Source organism: Taudactylus pleione, unplaced genomic scaffold, assembly GCF_031769625.1.
Source record: "Taudactylus pleione unplaced genomic scaffold, aTauple2 ptg000113l, whole genome shotgun sequence".
NCBI classification, from domain to species: domain Eukaryota; kingdom Metazoa; phylum Chordata; class Amphibia; order Anura; family Myobatrachidae; genus Taudactylus; species Taudactylus pleione.
In genome coordinates, this window is record NW_028284515.1 from 9,923,227 (window position 1) to 9,944,260 (window position 21,034).

General features: G+C 45.1%; 1 protein-coding gene across 1 annotated transcript in view; it reads right to left on the reverse strand.

Annotated features, from left to right (window-relative positions):
- WDR89 (WD repeat domain 89) overlaps positions 1–13,475 on the reverse strand; it is a 36,308-nt gene extending 22,833 nt beyond the window's left edge. The window contains exon 1 of the mRNA XM_088471318.1: positions 13,352–13,475. The gene's annotated coding sequence lies outside the window, so the exon portion shown is untranslated. The remainder of the gene's footprint in view (positions 1–13,351) is intronic.
- Positions 13,476–21,034: the final 7,559 nt, after the last annotated feature.

Consider the following 21,034-nt stretch of genomic DNA (forward strand, 5'->3'; position numbering starts at 1 on the left):
GTTCCATAGTTACATATTGGATAGTGCCTGATATAAATGACATATTTGACAAATGGGGCAGGTTCAGTTACCCACAGGTTGTGTCGTGTGTTCTTTTCTTTCTAATAAAGTTCCTGGAGCTATTCAATTAGATACCCACAAGCAATCCCGAGGCAGCAGTTAATGCTCATCTCTGCTTGTACCCTCTGTAGGTGAGAAATAATGTTTTGTGGTCTGTGCGGTCATGTTCCACCATTAAACAAGAAAAAATGAAGAAATTTCTAGAGAAATCAGTGTGATGATCATCAAGTAATGCAGATATAGGTGTAAGAAAACTCTAGTATATGAGATATATATATAATATTATAGTATACAATATTAGTCTACTTACATCCACTGAATTTACAGCAGAGGAGTGATTCCCCATATACAGTACTTCCGATGCAACAATGTGTATGCAAAAACTCTTCTGCGTAATTTGTTCAGCAATGCTCAAGGACACAAAGGATTAAAACGGTGCAATAGCAGTATCAGAGAAGTGTTTCAAAAGCCAATATCTACAGTGTATATATTATAAAATTACTTTATGGTCCTGCTGAAGTAGATATTAGAAGTGTGTTCATGTACCCTGTTGCCGGAGACCCGGCCCACGTGGATAAAATGCTGGCTGCGGCTTTGAAGGGGTTAAACCTCGTACCGCGTCACCATCTTTAAACAGACCAATTGGGGTGCCAATGTGCCATTTTTTCAATGCTTGCCAACGTCCAGCACCATGGGATTTTTTTTCTATTACTGTATGTGGAATGAAGGAGTGTGTTAATTCCCGATGCACTGTACCGTTGGGACTGTGGGCCTGATTCAGACCCGGTCGCAAGCGCTGACCGCTCGCAACCGGGTCGATGGTAGCCCACAGCGCATGCGCACAACGGAGCCGGCTCCTTCGTGCGCATGCACGAGACCCGGCTAGCGACGGGCAATCCGTCGCTCCGGGTCTCGCACCAAAGGGGGCGAGCTGTTGATGTTGAGTGACAGCTCACCCCCTTTGGTTGGCGGGCCGGGGGGGGTGGCTGCCCAAACGGAGGCGTTCCCATGAGAACGCCTGCCGTTTGGGGGCGGCCCCACTGACATCACAAGTGATGTCAGTGGAGAGCTTCCGGCTCCGTTAGAGCCGAAAGCTCTCTGGGGCTTGCGATGAACGAGACCCTACCACAAGGGTCTCGTCGCAAGCCCGATGGTCGCGATGGTCTTGACCATCGCGACCATCATCATGGCCGCTCGCTATAGCTGTGGGTGGTTACCCACAGCTATGTGAGCGGCCAAGAGGCCGCTCCAAAAAAAAAAGCCCGGCCCTGATTCAGAGTGAGCGCTCCGTCAGAGCAAGCGGCTCTGAATCAGGCCCTGTATGCAAAGTGCCGATGCAGCAGAGCTCCAGAAGTAAGCAGTTCCAGGTGCCTGTGTAGGAGCCTGGGAGAAGTGGTTCCAGGTGCCAGAGTAAAAGCCTGGATGGAGAGAGCGGTTCCAGGTGATGGTGGTAGAAGTAATGATGATGGCAACGTTACTGATGGAGAGAGGGAATCCCTAGGAGTGGTGAAGTAAGCCCACTGAGGGACCAGTGACCACCCTCTATACGAGTGGAGTGTGGTCATCCGGTCACAGCTTAATTTTGTAAAACAATTATTTTCAGTTCTGTATACCTGTGCTTATTATGCATTATTAGAAACATCTTCACTGAATGTTATTGGCAATGGTTACATAGACAATTCGAATCTCCACATTAAAAAATATTAAATAAAATGTGTTAGCCTAAATAGGATCTGTACTTCTGTCTAAAATCAACCATCTAATGTCACTTACTAAGGGGTAGATTTACTAAGACGTCTTAAAAGGTAAAAAAAAAAAAAAAGGTGCTGTAAATTGCAACCAGATTCTAGTTGCCATTTTCTAGAATGTTCTAGATAATTTATAGATAGATTTATGTAATATCTAATGGAGCATACACACGGTCAGATTTGTCAGATCTGTCAGATGAACGATTTTACCAAAGATTTGAACGATTTTTGACTGCATTAAAATGAATGGAATCATCCAAGTCTGACTGCAAATACATCAGATGTCAGATATCATTATCTGACCATCGGGAATGCACATCTTTTGGAAGACACACTCATGAACAAAATTTGTACTAAACCTTAGCAACAATTTGGATATTTGCTTTCATGGTCTAACCGGATCAATGGCAATTACTGATTAGTTGATCTGGCTCAGTGCAAATACTGCTTGAAAATCTATTGTGAATAAAACTAAATTTCCTATGTTTGAATATTAAGGTGGGTGGGGGTGTTTGAATTATTTCTCTTGCCTGTAGCTCCCGTCTAAAGTGACCAGATGTAAATTTTATTGTTTTGGGCACCCATCAATTATCACCAATTTCTGCTCACACGGCATTTCAGCAGCTAATCCTATGCATTTTGGGCATGAGATCACGGCCGTCGCGGCCAGTGCGGGGCTAGTTACGCAAACAATTGAATAGCTCCTGACCGTTTGGACAGGAGCTATGGGTGCTCAAAAAACAACTGAATCGCCCCCTAGAAGTTATTATTTTTTTCTTTATTTCTGACTTTTGGGCCCCTTAGCAATGCTGCTGGATATAGCTGAATTACTTTTATAACTTTTTGTATACCACTTGTATGTAGTGTTCGATCTAGGTCGACGGACTTCGAGAAAGGGGGCGCGCTCGAAAAAGACATGCCCCTTTTTCATCACTCTTGTTGGCGTGCCTGGCACTTATGGACATGCCGGGCTACCCCCAAGCTCTCCCTTTTCTGTGAAGAGATGCCGGGCACATGCGCCCGGCATCTATTCACCAGCGGTGGTCGCAATACCGCAAATTTTCCCCACCCGCGGGACACTGCAGCTGCAGATGGCACCTAGCAGGCCGTTTTAGCAGGGGCAGGGTGCATTCTGCCCTTTTGAAATCGGACAGGGTGCGGTGCCCCGCTAAAACAGCCTAGAGGGAACGCTGGACAGGATAGATATTGCGCTGTAATAGCACGCTCAGTACTCAATGAAAAAACACATTTAGGCCTTAACAATGCAAGTTAAGATATTGCAGAATATCACTATTGTGTTACTGTATTATTATTATTATTATGTTACTTCTATAGCACCTGCATTTTCCGTTGCGCTTTACAATTGGGAACAAAATTGTAATAAAACAAGACTGGGTAATGACAAAAAGGCAAGAGGCCCTGCTTGCAATCTATAGAGAAATATGCATTGACACACAAAAATAAGTGCTACCTATTGCATATTGGCCCAACCAGATTGCAGAGGTTATTAGTAGACTGTATGATCCAGTCACATAGGAATGTTGGACTAAGGTCAAAAGGATGTGAAAAAGGAAGAAAATATGTAAAATTATGTGTGGACTGTATAGAGGGGGATGTAATTGGGTATGATAGCTTATGGAGGTGAGGTGTGTGGTTCTGGCTTATGATAAGCTGCCTGAAGAGCTGAGTTTTCAGGGAATGCTTGAAGGATTTGAGACTAGAGGAAAATCCTATTGTGTGATGGAGGGCTTTCCACAGAGTTGGTGTAGCCCGAAAAAAGCCCTGTAACCTATAATGGGAGCAGGTAATGAGTGTGAAATGCTGATTTTAAGCTGGGTACACACCTAAAAGATATATCTGCAGATGATGGTTGTTCAATCACACTGAACAACCATCATCTGTCATCTGGCCAGGGAGTGTATCGCACCACACTCCCCGTGACCTCTGCAGCAAGTGTACGGGCGGTCGGCTGACTGCCCCGTACACACAGCACGATGCCCCAACATAACTGCAGATATATTGGGTATCGGCTGTGCAGCACAGCCGACGCGATATCGTTCACAGACAGGTCGCTGGTACATACTTGCCGACACACACAAGATATATTTGTCAATCAATTAAATGGCCAATATATCTGCCTGTGTGTACCCAGCATAACAGGTCGAGTTGGGAGAGATTTTGAGATAAGCGAAACGATGTTGATGTAGCTTGCTTAATAGCCTTAGGTGTAAATATTTGTATTTTATATTGAAATCTGTAGAATACAGGTACAGATGTGTCTCCATACATGTAGCCTCAATACTCCATGCAGCACGACTTGCCTGGTGTGAGTGAGTCGTCAGGTCCTGTGCTATTCTGGGCATCTGTTTTTTCCTGAAAATGCATCCAAGTCGCAATGCAATGTAATTGATATGCAACACTTGTATATCTGTATGCACCTGAAACTTTATATGAACCACAGCGGAACTTAGAATGAAAAAACCTGCAGCCGCTACATTGACCCGGTCACTGCCGGTGAATAGATGCTATGCGCATGCGCCCGGCATCTATTCTACCTGTCAGCAGCGCTTGGGGGCTGCCCGGCGTGTCCGTAAGTGCCGGGCACGCCCCAAAGAGTGACGAAAAGGGGCACGAATCTTATAGACATGCCCCCTTTTCAATGACCACGCCCCCTTTTTGGATGCGCAACGCGTGCCGAGCTAGAGTGAACACTACTGATTATTGTGCAGCTCATACATCAATGTGTCTGAACCTGCGGTTGAACTGCCGTAGTCTTCTTTGTTTGGTCACAGAGAGTGGAAGATCTTCGTACGTTTCACCATGGCGGATGAGGAAGACGTGTCTGTGTCAGAGTGGTGGAAGCACTTCAAAGAGGGTAATACGCGAGTGACCGACGAATCGCGTTCTGGGAGACCGTCCACCACGGTTACAGATGTTAATATTGCCAAAGCTGTGGCGATGTTGCAAAATAACAGATTAACTTTACAGGAACTTTCGGCTTCACTTGGCATCTCATTCAAATGGGTTCAGCATATTGTGACAAAGGAACTGAAAATGCATTGTGTGTGTGCCAGGTGGGTACCCAGAAATCTCAAAGAAGAGCAGATGCGATGAGGAGTTGAATCATGCAAGAACACCATTCAAATGTTGGAGAGTATACCCGATTTCTAACATCGATTGTGACGTTTGGCCAATCGTGGATTCGTCATTATGATCCGGAATTCAAACAGTCCAGTGCATGGAACCACACAAATTCACCTCCGCCCAAAAAATTCTGTGCGATTCCTTTGGCGTGTAAAGTCATGCTTTTGTTCTTTGATGCACACGGTATGATCCTTCAGCACCGGGTTCCCCGTGGACAGACAAATAATGGTGACTACTATGCAAACGTCCTGAAAACCCATTTGCGTGGAGCTATGAGTAAGAAAAGACCAAATTTGCTGAAGAAACAGTGGTTATTGCTCCAAGACATTGTCCGACCACATGTTACTGCTGTTGCATTGGCAGCACTGACTGACATTAATGGGACAGCACTGGAACACCATCCATATAGCCTGGACTTAGCACCCTGTGATTTCTGGGCATTGCCAACCCTGAAAAAACAACTGCGCGGAAAGAAGTTCTCAGATGATGAAGTGAAAAATGACACAGCTGCAACACTAACGGTGATGTCACAAAACAGCCTACTGCACGTCTTTGTATCATTGAAACGCTGCAAAAGATGTATTGAATGTGAAGGACGCTACTCTGAAAAAGAATAATGTTCAGATCCCGTGGAGTCATCCGATTCTGAATAAAAAAATCTGTCATATTACTTTTCAATCAGCCCACTTATTTAATATGATTTGGAAATAGGTTGAAATTGGGAAATAAAAAAACAGTTTAGAGTCAAGTATGGTACCTAGGCAGCGGAGCTCGTGGCGTAGGGCTGATAGTCAAGTTATCAACAGTAATATCAGAGATATCAGGTTGGTAACTACTATTGGCCTGTGGAAATATTATTAATTTTGTTTTGGAAAGATTAAGTTTGAGCAGGCGAGATAACATCCAAGATGAAATAGAGGAAAGATTCAGTAACACGGGGACCTGGTGACAAAGCTTCCCGACTAACTATGAATTTCAAACTCGGTCCTCATGACCCCACACAGGTAACATTTCCCAGGTCACCCAGCAGGTGCACAGGTGTACTCATTACTCACTGACACATTTTAAAAGATCCACAGATGGAGATATTTATTTCACTTGTGACTGTGTGAGGGTTTGGGGTCCCGAGGACAGAGTTTGGGAACCTGGGCACTAGACGATATGTTGTCCGTTCCGGCGGATCAGACCGACATATCGCGCACATCCTCTAGTGAGTACCCGCTATGTTGCTGACGATGTGCGCTCCCGAGGGTCATCAGCGACATCCACCATCAGCCCTGCATGCAGGGCCTACGAGGAATGGCATTAGCTAAGGCCATGCTGCCGAATGCAGCATAGCCCCCGCTGTCGCTCCGATGCTGCCCGCATCGGCAAGTGTGTATGGAAACTCCCTTATCAGGTTTGAAAACGGACTGTACTTTTTACAGCTTACCAGTATCCCATAACCAACCTACTAAAGAACCAATACAACAAAGTGGGGACATCTTTTATCCAGAGGAGTGGAGCCGGCTCAGGGAGAACCACAGTTAATAGCTCCAGTGATTGTATTAAGGAGATTGCTTAAACTTTTTATTTTTATTTTTTTAAATACGGTACCTTGTTGCAATCAAGTTTTTCTGTTACTGACAAATTGCTGTTGGAGGAATTGTGTATTAGAAGGCACCCTAGCCCACATATGGTTGTTTTATTCTAAATGTAAGGAATACTGGATTGAAGAACATACGTTAATTCATTATGCTAACAGTCACCGTCTCCCCTTGTCTCCCCTTTACTCTCTTAATTAGTGCCATCCCAAAATTCCTAAACACTCAAGTCTTGATCCACAAAATTTTTAATCCAGCCAACTGATTAGCACAGGGATGGCCAAAACGTTGATCATGATCAACCCGGGATACACAACCGATCGATTGCGATGGATGTCAGGGAGCAGCCAGCAGCAGCCGATAAGAGTCAGGGAGATATTAATTGGCTGCTGCACCCAGGGCCGGCACAATGTGCTTAGCCAGACCTGCGCCGCAGGGAAGCACCGGGCTGGAGAGGCGCAGACGCTTCCTACTCTATTTGCCGGGCGCCTGCTGAGATTTTGTTACCTTTGTGCTGAGCGCGAGGAGCAGTAGGGCAGCGGCGGGTGCAAGAGCGGGGATTCAGGTAAGTACAGTGTTGTGTGTGTGTCTTTATGTGTGCACTACTACTAGGGGCACCACTATGTGGTGTAATGTGAATCAGGGGCACTATCTGCGGTGTAATGTGAATAAGATTGTGCTACTGTGTGGCATAATTTGAATTGGGGATACTATGTGTGATTTCGTCAGGACAGACCCTACGCCCCTTGCTGCGAGGTCACACCCTCTTTTTGCATGCCCATGTGCCCTTTTTCGAGCTCGGTAGATCATTAAATATTTTTTAGCTTTAAAAGTACATCACCAAATCCAAAAGTCTGGCCACCCCTGGTTTAGCGGCTCAATGGAAAAAACTAGACCCCTAACACAGCCCTTGTCATTGCATATGGGCAAACCACAACTTACATTACAAGCATCCTTCTCAAATACATTTCAAGCATTGTCTTCTTTGATCGGCTTTCATTAGTCCTTCGGACACAATGAAACAGTTTGATTATAAAGCTGGCCATACACGCTACAATTATCGGGGCGATCCGCCAGATATCTGCGGATCTCCCCGATAACTGTAGCGTGTGTGCGGGCGACCGAGGGTTAAATATTGCTCGGTCGGGCATGCCGGATTGTCCAGCATGCCCGTCTGATGCGATATTTAAGGGTAAACTGTCGGCCGCATCAGGCAGTGTATGCCCAGCAGCGGCCGACAGACATTTCCTGTGTTCCTTCCCATTGAAGGAACAGGGAAACGTCTCCTCTCCCGGGCCGGAGCGCAGGTGTAGGGCAGATACACTGTGAGAAATCTCACAGTGTATGCCGGCGACATCTGCGGCTGGCAGCTGCCAGATAAAATGTGTGTCAGTCTGACAGACATTTTATCTGGACGTGTATGCCCAGCTTAAGGGATAAATTTACTAAAGAGAGATTAATTTTAGAAGTGGACATGTTGCCCATAGCAACCAAACAGATTCTACTTAACATTTAATTAGCACCTTCTGGAAGATATTAGCTAGAATCTGATAGGTTGCGATGGGCAACATCTCCACTTTTAAAAACTTTCACTTTAGTAAATTTACCCCTAAAGCTGGCCATACACCTACACGACCAGCATAAGATCCGATTCATCATACGATTTCCCTATGATTCCCTGGAGCTCCCTGGCAGTCCTGGCAGCATGATTGTTGTTTTTCCTAGCACAGGGTCTGTCATAAGATCGATCCTGTGCCTCACAGGCTCATAAGGGAAACAGTCATTGAAATGACTTGAATTGCTGCACGATGGATCGCATGAACAAAATAAACGGCACAATCTGCACACGATACGATTTCCCTATGATTCCCTGGAGCACCCTGGCAGTCCCGGCAGCATGTTTGTTGTTTTTCTTAGCACAGGATCTGTTGTAAGATCGATCCTGTGTCTCACAGGCTCATAAGGGAAACAGTCATTGAAATGACTTGAATTGCTGCACATCTGATCATAAGATCCAATTATAGGAGCTGCGGGAGCGTGCATCGGATCTTATCTTACTAAAATAAGACACGATTTTCACAAGATCCATCTAATGACTCATTGAAAATCGGGCAATCGGCCCAAAATCGTGTAGGTGTATGGCCAGCATAAGAGTGCGACTAGTACCACCTTGCTCTTCGTTCCCTCCTCTCCCTTTTGATCCTCTTGCTCACACTCAAACAAGTTCTTTGCCACCACTTCTATCTTTCTGCTACCTTGCAGACTTTCCCTTTACACACTTGGATTTTAAATCTTCCAAATCACTGACTACTTCATGTTATATTCCCTGGCTTCACTAGTACCTATTATCTACCCCTTTCACACTGCCATTAAATAACCCGGGTTACTACACATGAACGAACAGCAACCCGGGTTACTGCACAGGGCCCAGTTGAAATAAACTGCGGCGAGCAACCCTGCATTTACACGAGTTCAACCCAGCTCGCGGTGCGGTGTGAACGGTGTGAATGCAGTAAAGCATCCTGAGACCATTCATGTGTGGGGTTGCTTCTCAGCCAAGGGAGTGGGCTCACTCACAATTTTGCCTAAGAACACAGCCATGAATAAAGAATGGTACCAAAACATCCTCCAAGAGCAACTTCTCCCAACCATCCAAGAACAGTTTGGTGAGAACAATGTCTTTTCCAGCATGATGGAGCACCTTGCCATAAAGCAAAAGTGATAACTAAGTGGCTCGGGGAACAAAACATTGAAATTTTGGATCCATGGCCAGGAAACTCCCCAGACCTTCATCCCATTGAGAACTTGTGGTCAATCCTCAAGAGGTGGGTGGACAAACAAAAACCCACAAATTCTGACAAACTCCAAGCATTGATTAGGCAAGAATGGGCGGCCATCAGTCAGTATGTGGCCCAGAAGTTGATTGACAGCATGCCAGGGAGAATTGCAGAGGTCTTGAAAAAGAAGGGTCAACACTGCAAATATTGTCTTTTTGCATAAACTTAATGTAATTGTAAAAAAAAGCCTTTGACTCTTATGAAATGCTTGTAATTTTACTTCAGTATACCATAGTAACATCTGACAAAAAGGTCTAAAAACACTGAAGCAGAAAACTTTGTGAAAACCAATACTTGTGCCATTCTCCAAACTTTTGGCCATGGCTGTATAGCACAATGATGAATGTGGGAATAAAAGAAATACTCATTAGACAGCGGACTTCTAACATATGTTTGGCTAATCTAATCTTGAAGTGAAATTTGTACTGTAATAGCACGCTTAGATTTTATGTGGGTAATGACACTATGGGGGAGGGAGGGCGATTCAATTATTTTTTGGAAATTTAGCTGCATTAATTATGGATTTCGCCCCCCTGACGTGGAAGCAGTAATCTGCCTTAAGAACGGTTCCCGGGCTGGTCAGCGGGTTCACTGTAACAGCGCTGTGCGCAGAACGGGAGAAGCTGCTTAACGTGGCTAATCTTGTGCATTCTCACGCGAAATAGGGTCGGTCACAGGAATTCACTGAATAGCACTTAGCCAGTAGCTAAATTCCCACATAAGAGGTAAATTTCCCCGAGTGTAATATAATCAGTGGCATGGGAGACAACATACCAGCACACTAGCACTTGGCAGCCACCAGCATTGTCTATTCCACCTTGTATCCCATAAAGGTATGCAGAACACACTGGTGATTTTGGGTCAAAGTATTCTACTGCAATGTGTGCAGCCGAACACTGCAGGGAACTGAATACAGGCATATATTATAAACTCGGGGGTTTGAAAAAGGTATCGGTCTATTGATACACATTTCAATTTTGTTAATAAATAAGCCCATCATGGAAAATTATATTATCAGGCTCATACAAATCACAGCTATAAAATGAAATTGTGAAATCCTATTGGTCCTATTATACATCATCTCTGGAGCAGCAGCGCTACCTGCTGGATACATGGAGCATGACACTCATAACTACATTTTAGGCATTGTTGGGGCCAAGGCAGATGCTAGATTTGGGGGGGAATATTTGCATCATGCACACTATTTGCTCTTTTAGATGGTCCCTCATATAGTTACACAGGGAGAATAAGAATTTATTATCTTTTCAGATTACATTTCTATTAGTGACTAAACAAATACAAAAAAAGGACAAGAAATCAGAGAGGCAAGCTGGATGCATAAACCATTTAATATAATGATTATTCCATAGGCCATGCTAGAAAACATTAACCTATACTGCAATTGTACACAAATATCCACAGTAATTCCTCAAAATGCATTATTTTATCAATGGGATCCAGTCATATGGTCAACACTGACCATGTCGCCATTCATAATGTCAACACCACTATGCCGATATTAGAATGTCAACATTCACCATGTAGTCAGTGACGCCATGTGAAATACCGACATTCTCAGAATGCCAAGTTAGACACTAGTGGGAGGAATTAGGGTTAGGGACAGAAAACTTAGGGAGGAATTCAATTCAGTACTCGCTTCCTCCCGGCACTATCAACAGCGCACTGAGTTGGATTCTGCCCTTACTCATACACCTGCACCGGAACTGCACGTCATGTGACCACTGGGACCCAGGAGATGGCGCTGGAACTACCAGGACCAAGTTAGTGACTGCCGGACAGGACCGGATTAAGCTCTGTGGGGGACCCTGGGCAACAAGCATGTGGGGGCCCCTATCAAGAAAAGAGATAAGAGAGATATACATACATACACATATAGTAGTTGTGCCCCTTCTGCAATGCCCCCTGTAGTTGTGCCCCTTCTGCTATGATCCCAGTAGTTGTGCCCCTTCTGCAATGCCCCCTGTAGTTGTGCCCCTTCTGCAATGCCCCCAGTAGTTGTGCCCCTTCTGCAATGCCCCCAGTAGTTGTGCCCCTTCTGCAATGCTCCCTGCAGTTGTGCCTTCTTCAATGCCCCCAGTAGTTGTGCCCCCTGTAGTCGTGCACCATAAAGTAGTGCCCACAGTACTAGCTCCCCCTCCCCGCCCACACCCGTGAAAAAAAAATACCTGTCATCGCTCCACGCAGTCAGGGCACCCAGGTCCCGCAGTCGCTGCTGCTGCATCTAACTGGATCCAGTAAAGGCGCACAGGCTCCTCTCATCGCGGGTGACGTCATGACGTCACCCGTGCAATGCATCACTGGGAACGCTGGCATCTGAAGTGATCAGAGGATTCAGAGGCCAGCGTTCCCAGTTACCTTCCAGTAAGTTGGTCACGATCTACATGCAGGAGCTCTGCGAGCTTCCAGTAGACCGCTACCAACCTTTTTAGCCGGACCTGACCTGACCTGGGGCATGTGGCCGGGGGGCGGGGATAGTATGTGGGGCCTGCTATGGTTGGGGGCCACGGGACAACCGCCCCTGACGCCCTGCCTTTAATCCGGCCCTGCCGCTGGACCACCTAGGACGTTATGTCGTCAATCTATCTTGTCGACATGTCATCCGTGTAGACATGAGGGGGGGTATTCATGAAGGCTTGGACAGAAAAAAATTGTCAGAAGAAAAATACCAATCAGCTCCTAACTGCCATGTTACAGGCTGTTTGAATAATAAGTTAGGAGCTGCTTGGTTGGTACTTTATCTCTCTCCAATCTTTCATGAATATCAACTACCCAACCCCCCCACGGTCAATGTTAACGTTGCAACTATAGCAGAGCCGGTCCTAGCCAAATTAGTGTCCTAGGCAAGATTTTGGGTGGTGCCCCCCCATAGGATCCTAAAAAAGTGTGTGGCCTCACAGGAGGGGAGTGGTCTCACTGTGCTGTGGCCCCTTCCCCATTGTGCTGCGCTCCCAGCACCCCTCACCCAGCACAGTACCCCTCACAGCACCCCTCTCCCATCACAGGACCCATCTCCCAGCACAGTACCCGCGCTAACCACTAGCCATCATCCCCGCAAACCGCCACTGCCCGCTCACTGTTTGCTGCTGCCAGGCCAGATTGGAGCTGTCAGATGACCTCCGAACATGGACGCTGCACAGTGACAGTAGCAGCTGCCATAGTATCTGCCCAGCCAGCAGGAGGTGCCCCGGCCGTACATGCCCTAAACAGCTGCCGGCCCTAGGCGGGCTTGGGTGCCCTTAGGCATTTGCTTAGTTTGTCTATGCCTAGGGCCAGCTCTGAACTATAGCGACAGTTAGGCAAAGTGGGAGATTTTAGGGTTAGGGATAGAATACTTACTGGAACACAGCACCTCATAACACCTGCGCCAAAACTGCACATTACATGACCGCCAGGACCTACAAGACGACACTGGAGCCGCCAGGACCACGTAACTGGCTGCTGGACAACTAGAGACGTTAGGTCGACATTCTATCTTTAAATGATGAATGTCGGTATGGTCACTATCAACATTCAAACCAGGTTGACCTGGTGAACATCGGGATGATAACTGTCACCCTAACATACCACACTCTTACTAAATAAATGTTTAATGCACTGACTGCACTGACTGCACACATCCCAGGAACACAATGCACCTAACTTCTGAGAGTCATTTCCATAGATGTGATCTGCTGGCTCCTAGGAGCAGACCCCTGTAATATACGTTATTTTACCTACTGCAGAATCACTTCAACATCACAAAGAAAGTGTAAAAATGAAGGGGACATAAGAAATGTCTGAATAAAACACCATGGACCTGCCTCGATGAGAACAGGATAAGGTTTAACCCCACTACATACAGTACTATGTTCCTGTGTATAAAACTATGTTTCTCCCTGTCAACATATTCTAAATGTGTGGACAAATATTGTAGAAGGAACCTATAGATGCTCTATGTACCCTGATGCAGAACACTCACCGCCTCACAGGACACACAGGTGAAAGCCGTCACCGGCTAACGAGACACAAAAGTTTGCACAGCTCAAACCACACGTGAATAGCGACGGCAGCCATGTTTCCTTGCTGCGCAGGCGCACTACGCCCTGTCGTTAGGGTAACGCCTCCCGCAACCTTCTTCATTGATCAATAACGGGAGGGAGGGAGGCGGCCGGCGGCCCCGCCCACATACGAGTGACGGCGGCCGTGTTCGTTCTTGCCTTGTACTAGTGACGATAATTCTGTAGTTACCGGCAGTAGAGCAGTACAAGCAGCTATGGCGGGCGTGGCACTGGCAGTCACTGTGTGTGTGCACGGTCTGACATAACTCACTACAGATATATGATGGCTGCCAATTGTAGCTTCATGCAAATGTTAATCAGAGTTCCGATAAAAAAAAAAAGTACACTTTCATAGAAAGAGACCACGGCAACAATACATGTAAAACGCCCCTAAATGCAATATATAGTGGCCCTTCTGTAAGGGGGCCCACACACTGGACGATGTTTTGCACGATTTCAGCACATCGGAACAACAAATCGTGCAAAATATGTGCAAATCGTGAGTGCCCGCTGACAATAGCGACGCCGATGTGTGTACTTGCGGGTCGTCCGTCGTATCTTCAGATCTTACCTACAGCACTTTTTAGCACCATATCGTGTCCTGGAGTGCCAGGGAGAGTTCAAGGGAAATGGTTGATGACATTGCATCTTTTGCGAGTCGTCCAGTGTGTGGGCACCTTAATGTCATGCGAGTTGCAAGCTAGGGCATGATTCTGAGGAGTTAGCTCGTAGATTTAAAGCTGCAATAATTTGAAAGGTAAAACCAACCTTATTGCCACTTTAAATCCATGGGCTAACTTGCCGTGATCGCACCCAAAACACAGGCTATTAAATTAGGGCCTTACCATCCATTCGGGCGCTAGAACGTTTTTAGGTTGGGAAGAGCCAAGATATAGTTTCATTTTGGCGCCCTTATAGATATACAATACCCCCAACTGACCCGATTCCAGCAGGACAGTCCCCTATGTCGGGTACTGTCCCACCCGCGTGTTCCGCGGGAGGTTAGGGACACTCAGGCACCGCTGCAGCTCTGCTAAGCAGAGAGCAGTGGTGCCGTGAAGCCAAGTAGATGCCGCAATTTAGTGCAGGGAGAGGGCTGTGGGCAACCCAGCAGCTGATGGAGTGGTCACAGGGCTGGCTGTGACAGGTAGACACAAGGGGGAAGATAGGACAAACGGAGCTGAGGGGAGGAACAACTGAAGTTGGAAGGTGAGAGGGGCACAGGTCTGGTACCAGCCCACAGTAACTAGCCCTACAATGGCCGGAGCCAGGTGCAGTGGAGGAGGAGGGCACCGGGAATGGGCAGAGAAGGTTTGTGGGGAGGGAAGAGGTGGAGCAGCCAGCAAGGTGATCATTTCTCTCCGCCCGGACACTGCCAATGGTAATCCATCCCAGACAGCGGCCGTACTGTGCCCCGCAATAAAATATTAAGGGGGGGAGGGAGCGTTCCGGTGCCTATGCATCAACTTACCATTAAAAAAATACTAACATAATGACAATTATACATGTAAGGGTTTGTATGAGAAGACATATCTTGTGATGTTTGACTTTCAGAATATCAGTGTGATTTTACATACACATATAGATTACTTATTGACATGTACAGGTTGAGTCTCCCGTAACCAACATGCTTAGGACCAGAACTATTTTGGATATCTGATTTTTCTGTGTTTTGAAATAATTGTATACCATAATGAGATATCTTGGGAATATATAGTAAGAAATCTGCTTACAAAGAACGTCTCATGACACCGTTCAGTTATGTCAGATGGCTTTTTACTCTTCTTCATAAATGTTATATATCACACTTGCACATCTGTGATGGCTACCTAACACTATCTATGCCACTCTCTGGCCCCTCTATCGTCCAAGCAGGTTTTTTTTCTAAGTGGTATTATATGTCGTACAGCATAATTTAAAGAGTTAGGGTGTGTATCCACTACTAGATCCCGGCACGATGACGACATCGTTATCGTACCGTCGTTTCCCTAGAGGTGCAGTGCCTACAACGACTGGTACATCAATCATCCCCGAACATGGTCAACCTGACGACGTCATCAGGTTTACCAGCATGTTCGGGCGATGATAGATGTCAAAAATGATCAGTGGGAGCATGCATTGCTGGTAGTTTTTCTCATTTAAATGCCTGATTTGCTGCCGATTACTGAGCGATTGCACGATTACGATGTCGTAATCGTGCAATCTCTCAGTAAGGTCGCGTAGTGGATATGCACCTTTAGACAGGAGATCTTACTAGCTTTATCCTCTGCGATCAGTGAGGGATGATGATATGACTGATTTTCCCCTTCTCAACTTGCAGGTAAAAGATCTATTTATTGGCACCAGTCATCTGATATAGAAATACCAGTGCTGTTTGAATATACTGGTTTTCTAGGTAAAAGATCTATTGGCACCAGTCATCTGATATAGAAATACCAGTGCTGTTTGAATATACTGATTCTCTAGGTAAAAGATCTATTGGCACCAGTCATCTGATATAGAAATACCAGTGCTATTTGAATATACTGATTTTCTATGTAAAAGATCTATTGGCACCAGTCATCTGATATAGAAATACCAGTGCTATTTGAATATACTGATTTTCTATGTAAAAGATCTATTGGCATCAGTCATCTGATATAGAAATACCAGTGCTGTTTGAATATACTGGTTTTCTAGGTATATTGTCATTAATTAATATCTTCATAATCCAGAGTGACTTAAGTTCTGAATAATATATTAACTCCTAGATACATGGGATGCTGTTTAGGGTCCGTTTGTTTTAGAATTTTATGACTTGCATTTTGTGTTGGAGGTTACAGGGGGGTGGTGTGCAAACAGTTTATACACGTGTGCTTCAATATATATTTAGTAGGGTACAGGCTGCAGGCCTGTTACAAGGCTGCATAGGTTTTTATTTCAAAGTGGTAATACATGCACAGCATAATTTAAAGAGTTATGCTGCATACATACGGGACAATTATCCTCAACGATAACGATATCGTTGAACGATATATCATTCATTTTTAGGCAGTGAACGATCAACCAACAATGTGCGTTCCCGCACGGACGATAAAGATATCTTTCATCGTCCATACATGCAGGCCAACTTGGACAATATCGTCAATTTTCCCTATTCAGAAATGTGGCAGGATGACTCACTGAAAGATATCTTTGAACGATCTATGAACAATATCTTTGAAAGATATCTTTCAAGTCGTTGGTGGTACAGATCATACCGTGTGTATGCACCTTTAGACAGGAGGAACACAGGAGTTAAAATAGAACTTTTTACAACTTTGAAACCATTTAAAAGGATCTTCTGAGCTTCTGGATACCCTGCAACTCAGCCACCAGCTTTCATTATAACCTGGACACACCTTTATCCAACACCCTGCTTAAGCATTGCAAGCAACTACCAGTTAGTTTGCTGCACTTTATTTTTGTATGTATGTTTAAATCATTCCTGTATCACTGTCAATTTATCTCTATGCCACTGTAGTATCTACCATTGTTTAACACAAGTATCTTTAAGAATGCTTTATCCTAAATTTAAAGTACTGCAACGTTAACAACTCCAAACTAATTTTGTTTATTATACTGTATACTATTGTAGTTGTGCCTTTAAATCTACCAGCACTGTTCTTCCTTTTATCTGATTTTTAGACATTTTAACTGTACTGTTCCTGTATCTCTCTCATCACTACTACTGCTCCCCCCCATCCACTTATCTACACTATGGGCTGTATTCAATTAGCCGCGATAAGCCGTTTTCAACGTAAAGTTTCCGCCGATGACATTTCGCTAGACGAAAACTTATCAGTTCCAAAGACAAATTATTAAATTCCAAAGACTTTTCGCCGGTGCGAAAAGTCTGCGTCTTGTAACCAGCGGAAAAGATTCGCCTCTGAATGCAGGCGAAAAAAAGCGCAGAATTGGGAGTTTGGGGTGCAAAGTTGCGGTAACACCCTTGCAGCCTTGGGACAGTCCCCCAAAGGTAAACTGCGTCAAAAAAAGTTTCAAAAAAACTTTACATCACCCCAAAATAGTACTTTCATTTTGGGGGCAAAAAAGTTCAAGGTTGGGGGACACAAAAAACTTAGCAGACTTTTCGCTGGCAATTGAAGACGGGCCTATGTCTCTCTTTTCTTCTGTTCCGCCCCTCACTCAGCAGCTACATAACTGTCTCCTCTACCATCAGTTCCCATCTCTTTCCTCCCTCCACATTCTCCTCCCCTCCTTCCTCTCCTCTGTCACCCTTCATCCCATCTAGTACTCTCCTCCGTATCTCCCACAACTCCATTATTATTTACTCCTATTCCCCCATGGTCCTGCTATTCCACCACTAAGCCCTGCACCCTCCCTCTTCTCCAAGTTACCTCTCCTCTTCACCCACGCCACACTAAACCTCCACCTTGCCCACCACCTGCTGTCACCCTTCCTCATTTTGAAGCCCACCACATACGCACACTAGCACACTATCCTTATCCCCTAACAATTTCCCTCTTTCTAACTCTGTCCCTCTCTCCTGTGTCCTCTGGAAACCCAGTTATGTCTATAATCAACTGGTCCCCATCCATGACAGCTTCATCTCCAACTCCTTGACTCTCCTAGCCATCACCAAATCCTGTATTTACCCATCTGACACCACTTCTCCTGCAACTATCTCCTTTGGGGGCCTCACAGTCTTTCACACTCCCTGGCCCGGAGGTTGCCACAGTGTTGGGGTACTTCTATTGTCTGGTCACCACCACCAACTCTTACATACTAAACTCTCCATTTTATTCTCTCCATTCAATGCTCATGACATTCACTTCTTCCAACTTCTTCGAGTAGCTACCTTTTTTCGTCCCCCTGGCCTTAGCTCAAAATTCCTTGAAAACTTTGTTCCCTGGCTCCTAATCTTCAAATGGGCTCTCGAGACCCCTTTCTTCCTCAAAGCTTTCCAACGCTCATCCTAACCCACTACTCCATGTTCCTTCCTGACAATCCAGCCCATTTGTGTCACCCCTGTTTGTTTGCCCCTCCCCTTTAGAATGTAAGCTCTCACAAGCAGGGCCCTCTTCCCTCACGTTCTTCTTCTTCCCTTATATTTTAATTTACAACAGCACCTAACACTTGGTTGCTGACACCCTGCATGCAGCACTGTTATGCAGCAATTGTTATAAATCATGTATTTATCCTGCATTGTTTGTACTATTAAACAAATGAGCACACAAGAACAACAGTTATGTACTTTGTAAGGTGCTGCGGAACCCTTGTGGCACCATATAAATAAAGGATAATAATAATAATAACAAAGGATTGTGCAATCCAGTGACTATCACACACAACACATCAGTCACACCCAGGTAGTACAGCTGTGTGTGAAACCTTTCCTGTAGAAATAAGGAGGATTCTTAACCCTATCTGCTCCTTTTCCTGGGGAATAAGTTCTGTACTGGACATCAGAATGTGGTAAAGTGCCCTCATTGCCACATAACCTTCCCCTTAGCTTTGTCATACTTGGAGAAGCGGACTCTTTACCTTGAAAAGATTTTCCATTTTCCAACTCCTCCTCTCTTAGCTTTGCCAACTCTGGAGAATCGTATCTCGGATGCAGTTTTGATTTTTCTATCACATCACTGTGTGGTCTGTTGAGGTGGGGTATGAAGACGGAAGGATCTGCGCAACCCAAGACAGGTCCTTCATGATGGAAGACTCTGCTGAGGAAATGCTTCCTTCACATGTGGGCTTGACCGGTTGACATGATAGTCTTGCTGTATTTGCTGTCTACCCAACTGACGTACTCAACAATTTACCTTTCCTACATACTTCATAAGGGCCTTGCCCATGTGCACACAGTTTGCCCCCTTTTGTGGGTAAATGGTGTCGAAACTGGATAATTGGCAAAATCAGCTTAAAATTAGATCGAAACGCCATCTTGCGAATGGCTGCAAGACACCATCTTGAAAATGAGATCAGCAAGACGCCATTTTGCGAATGGCCGCCCAGCGCCATTTTAGATAAACTCACAGTTAAGTACGTATGGCAATGCTATTATTAACATCAGGTGATCGCATATTTTACCATACCCCATACACACATTAATACACACAGTTGCGCTGTTAACATGTTGCACATTAGCGAATGCATAATATCCCACATGCGAACGCTGTTTATTAGTTTTGTGCATACGCATCTGCCCCAAGTTAACCAGCGTCTTTTCCCAAACCCCTAATACTTACACAATGCACACTCACATAAAAGGTTCCATAGGTTTAAAGTGTAAGATCCAAGTTTTATTCATTTATTACAAATGCTGTGAAATAAAGGCTATTTGGTATCCAAGGTTTAATACATGATAAGTAAGCCATGTTTGGTGTTATACTGATCTGCACTTTCTCAACAGCTTTCCGGTATCATCGGTGTGAAGATCGCAACATGCATTCTCAACTTATGGACCGTAGAAAGTTAAAGCACCAAAATGTACTTTGTAAAACCAACAGCCTAGATTTGCATGAGGTGGGAAAACAGAGATAACCAGCTGTCGGAGGCTGGTCTGTGTCCATTTGAATCAACCTGTTAAATGTCCTGTAACAGAAGCACCGTGATGGGGAACCAATGGGATCGCAACGAACTTCTCTATTGTATAGTCTATTTCTGTAAGGGTATAAATATGTGTGTTCTGACCCCAGTCTTCAGTCTTCATGCTGATGCTGCTGATGGAGGTTTCTTGTTGATTCCGGAATCTGGTCCCAGAGCGCGTGTGTATGTATAACTGTATCTTGGGTCTGTATAATTTCTTTGCACTAAATTGTACTTAGATCACAGCGTGTAACTATCTGTACTTTGCTTGAATAATACTTTGTGCTTTGGAAACACATGTTCAAGGTCTGAAGTCTTTATTTTACTGTATGACTGCTTACGCAAATCGCGTCAATTTTAGAAGGTATAAGCAGGTTTTTAGAAGGTATAGGCAGGAGCGTATAGAGGTTTAAATTCAGCATCCTTAGTTGGAGGCTCGTAGAGTGAGGTCACTTACCTATTCACACGATATACATACCGTTATCGATATATCACCAAAGGGTGGCTAGTGGCCACACGCAGTTTACCTGCAACCACTCGATGCTGAGAGGTCGCTAGCCGTTATCGTGTGAGTCAGGGTACGCTGAACTAGAATCCAGGGACAAGAAAGGAAAAAGTTTGTTTTCCTTTGTTGATAGAATTTCACGCTAAAAGAGGGTGCCACAGTATTGTGTACGCGGCTGAGTCGCATTTTTGCGCGCAGTAGAGACGCACTTTTGCATACGCAGCTAAGGGTAATTCATACGGTTGTGTAGTAGTCGCATTATTGTGTGTGCGACTAGTCGCACAATAGCGTATACGTACTTCCGGTTGTGCTGCCACGTGTTTAAACAAAGCTGTTGAGTTTACATCATCAATTGTTGCCAATAACTGGGTTAACGTGTATTTTTCTGCGCAGGAAAAAAGTGTGTAACTGTGAGTACTTGTTTAGGGTGTAACACGGGACCTAAATGTTAAGGGTTTCGTAGGACCCTTAAGTGCTAGGCGTAACGAACAGCCTAGTGACTCGGTAGCAGATTACCGTTTGCTTTACACAA